Raw genomic sequence first — 5,038 nt, 5'->3', positions numbered from 1 at the left:
TTTACTGGACAACCCTGCAACCAAATAAAGTTACAAAGTCTCTCCTTTTTCTTTAAAACAGAAGAAATAAAACGATTTAAGGGGTTACCCTTCCGCCTAGCTAGTGTTATCTCACTATTTCAGAAATTGTGTGGTAGTTGGTTTAAGCAACACAATAATATACAGTATTTACAAGAGGATATATTAATGGATGACTACAGTAAAGAGGAACACAAAGTTTTAGAAAATGAACAGCAAAAGCTCTCAGAGGTAGGATTCGTACTCGAAAAAAAAGAAGAGGATTTTTTTTTTTTTTTTTTAATGAGGGCGAATTCATAGGGCATGTAATATCTGAACAACGACCTAGGCCCAAACGTGTCTTGTTGAGAGAAATAAAAGACATGCACAAGCTGGTAGAGACCAATTAAGATCTTTCAAGGAATTTCAAATACACTATTTCAAATGTGTTAGAAAAGTATCGCCATTAGAGTGATCCTTCCATGGATTACTGAAGAAGGGGCACTCACTTGAGAGATTTAAGAAGCAAAAAATACTTGAGGTAGTGAAGAAACACAATAGAAGCACCAATTGTGATTCCCTTTAACAAGCAGACCATTCTCACAGTGAACACAAGAAAGTATGGCATAGCGGAGTACCAGGACGGAAGCTTGAAGAAACGGTCAGTCATGGTCCAAGGACACTCACTGACCCTGAAAGAAAGTATGGGATGGCAGGGGGAATCACTTATATGTGCTTAGCTGGCTCTTCTAGTATACTTGTAAAACCAACTATTTCACTTTCACACTAACTACAAGTCCCTCTTGATAGGCTAGTAGGCAGGTGGAGGAGACAAAGCCACATAGAGGGTTGGAGAGTATAGTGATGCCTTTCATATCGACTATATCTTCCGCCTATGTTGGTGAATCTTCACAGTGAGAACAATCATAACATTTAGACATCTGCGAGGAGTCTGCAAATGGCTTAGTCCATTTGGAGCTATAAATAAAACTCCTTTAACTCTTCAAAGTGTGCCTTTGCTTCTATATCGTCATGCTTCAGTATGAAGAAACTATAGAAGTGAATGGAGGAACACAAATCAATAATGTCTGTACAGCTAGCCCTTTTTCGAATGCACGGCCCCCTTAAATACACTGCAACTTGGAGAGTTTGAAGCTACCAAATCAGGGCGCCTTAATTCTTGTTTTTCAAAAACATTTAATTTGCACTTTTTTTTTTAACAGTGGGAAGGTGATGCGTCACATGTATGCATTTATATATCACTTAGTCGTATATATCATCATTAGTCTATTTCTACACAGCTATGGACGGTTGTAGCAAAGTAGTAGGAAACACACCTTAATCTACGCGTTTGATATTTCTGAGGTACAAGGGTGATCCAAAATTATGGCTATTATCTTTAGGGTGTATTTTTGGAGGGTGGTGAACGTAATTTAATTGTATTGTGCCTATAGGTGGAGATGTTTATGCCCGCGGGTTTTAAAGCTGTACGGGGGGGGTATATGGGTATATATATATATTATATATCTCATGTGTACTACAGACTAACATTTCATGAATTTTAAGGGGAAAGACTCAATCAGTGTTTTATGTTAAATGTGTATGTTAAATTTATCATGGAGATGCTACGTTATTCTCAGGTGAATGTGTACATTCCGAAAGTGATGGCAGTAAACCCGTAATGTTTTAATTACAAGTACGTATTAGATGAATCGCGGTGGTGGGTCGCTATTAACTTTTTCTGTGTCTATTCTAGTTGCCGTTGGAAGGGGGTGTCACTGATAAACTGTTATGTAGACAGCTTATTTTAGTAGAGTTTCTCTACCTCCTGCGGCACCTTCTGGAATAGCATCCTATTATCAGTTAAATGCAAGGCGAATGGGCGTTACTATTACTTAATTCTGGCTTTTTGGAGTAGCCGAGTGTTATAAAATTATGCATTTATATCCTGAGGTCGGAACCGCGGGATGTGGCTCCAGGAAATGAATGGGACGTTCTGACCGCCAAAGTACTTGTTTAAGAGTCAGAAGGCAAGAGCTCCCCGAAATGGGGTAGAGTTTAGAAACGAGCCCCTAGACCCACGCTTTGCGGCCCATCGAGCTCCATTGACATTCTCCTCCTCACCACAAAAATCCAACATGGCCGTCAGACCTAGAGGAGCGAGGCCCCACCCACACCTACCGCTCCAGCTTGCCACTGGCTGCTTCCTTAACGTCCTCCCTCTCCTATTGGCCGCACTGGCGGCCGCTCATGAGCAGCAACGCTCGGGTCCCAGGATGTTCTGCCTTTCAAGATTGTATGAGGCTACACATAAACATTTCCCTGGCAAGGCCCACCCCCCTCCCGCGCCTGGAACACTGGGGGCTGAAAGGGTACGTAGGTCCAAGGATATACCATAACAGTGCTTGAATATGAGATCAGCGGGAGGAGGGTACATAACTAGCAGCGAGATCCGATCTCGGAGTTTCCGTCCGCTACTCACAACAACAGATGTCCCTAACATAGGGGCTCAACTGCTGGTATGGACCCTCCACGACATTATACATGCCAAATGACCTAATTCAGGCCAGGGACTCCCAATTTTGTAAGCCTCAATGTTTTTTGTTTTCTTTCCTGTCTCTCGCCTGAAATTGCCCGTTGCAGTAGAAGTCAATGAGGTAAATACATTATCCAGTTTTTTTCTTTAAAAATTCCCACTTAAGTTTTCTTAAATGTAGGCATGTAGCTGCTTCTCTTACTCCCGGTTAGTCACTACTCCGCCTTACAGACCCCACTCCCCCGCACGACCCTCAATTAGTCATCTCACCAGTAAAATAATCCATACTGTTCTTCCTTGACTCCTATGGATAATGGGTGTAGCATCCTTACTATCAGTGATGGACCTCTAAAACCCAACCACCCCTACCCGCCCCACCTTCTAAGAGCCTCTTCCTTTGGTAGTCCGTTACTTGAAAATATTTCTGATTTACATTTAATACTACATCTGTACCCGGCTCGTGTCCCAACGCCCCATCCAAAATTACGTAGTAGCAAAACCACTAAATAACTGTCAACTGCTTCTAAAATCAAGACGCGTGAGCACATGTCCACTTACAAAGCTATTTGTCAAACAACTAACACATTCCCCCAAACGATTTTCCACTCATGGCATGCAGCAGTCCGCTTCCTATTGGTTCAACCACGCCCCCCTTTCTAGCAAAATACAAAAAGTGCACGGAAAATCTATTTTCATTCTATGGCCCCTCGATCAGTTGAGCACGTATTATCCCACAGCATATTTTACCTACAATAACGTATTTTGTATGGGCACACAAATTAAAAACAATTTAGAATACGTTAACTAACAGACTATCCCCATGTTCACAGAAATTCAAGCACAATTTCCCTTCCACCGCCTTGCACTCGGGAAGTCAGATGATTTCATGTAGTCCTCGTCCCCCTCACCTCTTCATTAGTGAAAATGCTTGGGGTGGGTATCGTGGGTTGCTAGACATGCTTTCTCTGAGTGCCCTACTGCTGTGTACAATGTCTCTAAAAACAGTTCTCTTGCATTCGAAAGCAAGGCAGGGCAAGGGCCTTCAGTTGAGGATTGGGAATAACAGAGGGCGTGGTGCCTGCTGTCAGGGGAACGAAACACCATTAATTGTAAGTGCTGAGATGCTCGCTAGTGTTCCAGAAAAGGGTATGTGGCTGCAAGCAACCTGTGAATTAAGGATGGAGGAAAAAAAACTGCTGGATCACGACTATCCCTGCAGACCCGGTAGAATGACTGCGCCGAAAACATGGTGTCGGAGCCACAGCACCTTTTAACGAGTGGCGAGACTGTTCCTCGCCTTTCAAACAGGAGATGCCTACATGGAGGTCAATCCCCGGGCCCCCAAAGTGGAACGGGGTCCTGTTGGAAAGCTGCCACTACATTGCTTTCAAAGTGACAGTAATCTAGCACAAGCCAAGTGCGAGAGCGGACTGTTGTCGGCTCTCCATTATGGGTGATAAGTCATGAGTTGTACTCTGAATTAAAGTTCTACTCCATCCTCCCCGCACCTTGACGTCGCTGAAGGCATTCTGATGCCTTTGGTTAAGTGGTTGTCCCGGCAGAGAGCGGTTTTATGAAGTACAGTGCCATGGTGTGGGCGTGCCCCAGTCTGTCTGATGCCTCACGTGTTCTCTTGGCAGTGCAGCAGCCCTAACACCGGCGGGTGGGGGTACTGGGGAGATTTACGTCTACCCTCCTTTCCATCTATTTTAACTTTTCCACTAATGTACTCCTCCAATTAGTACCTCTTCCCGGTGGGGAAGCAGAAGAGGAGTTAGCAGTTACAACCCAGAAGCATAGTAGGGAGACTGTCCACAAGCCTCCGTTTTTCGCAAGGCTACCGGGACTTTTCTAGAGCTCTGTGCAGCCTAAGGGGGTGTGGCGGGATCTGCACTTGAGACTGGGCGGTCTTCTTCCAGCTTTTCAACACCTTAAACTCTCACGTTTTCTTCCTAAAGCACTATTTCTAGCGGTGGGGACGAAAGGGATCGTTGCCCCTCTGCAGCCCGCAAAGGGAGTGTGGAGGAGCTGGCACCCAAAGGAGGAAGGTCCCAGTCACCCTCCCAACATATTGTTTTCAGTTTCTTCCTCCTTGCACTCACTTGTTGTTGGTCTGTCCTTCTTCGGTGATGCTCTTCACCCCCTCCGCTGCTGCTTCCGCTGCCCCAGACCCTCCATGCTTCTTTCCTTGGGTTTGTTTTGTTTATGTCCTACCTGACGGGTTCCCGGAAAGCGCGTGACTCCCCTAGTCACGTGTGACTCTACAGTCCAATTGCAAGACCCCGGCAGCAGGCGTGGGCCAATCACGGGACGCCTGCAACATGGGCAGCCAATAGCAGCCCGCTTTCCCGGATGTCCAATGCGTGCTTTGGGAAGAGCCAGGGAGCACATCACAAGCTCTGCAAGTTTTTTTTATTCCACATTTTTCATTAATTATTCGCTAAAGCCAACCGAAGAAACTAATAAGTTGTTTTATATTTTGACTCATATGTAAACTAGTTAAGT

General features: G+C 44.9%; 1 protein-coding gene across 1 annotated transcript in view; it reads right to left on the bottom strand.

Moving 5' to 3' along the window:
- The window catches only part of CREBRF (CREB3 regulatory factor), a 262,024-nt gene extending 257,245 nt beyond the window's left edge, over nt 1-4,779 (bottom strand). The window contains exon 1 of the mRNA XM_078653016.1: nt 4,636-4,779. The gene's annotated coding sequence lies outside the window, so the exon portion shown is untranslated. The remainder of the gene's footprint in view (nt 1-4,635) is intronic.
- Between the last annotated feature and the right edge of the window lie 259 nt (nt 4,780-5,038).

The sequence above is a fragment of the Lissotriton helveticus genome, chromosome 7, assembly GCF_964261635.1.
Source record: "Lissotriton helveticus chromosome 7, aLisHel1.1, whole genome shotgun sequence".
NCBI lineage: Eukaryota > Metazoa > Chordata > Amphibia > Caudata > Salamandridae > Lissotriton > Lissotriton helveticus.
This window is presented reverse-complemented; position numbering and strand designations above follow the sequence as displayed.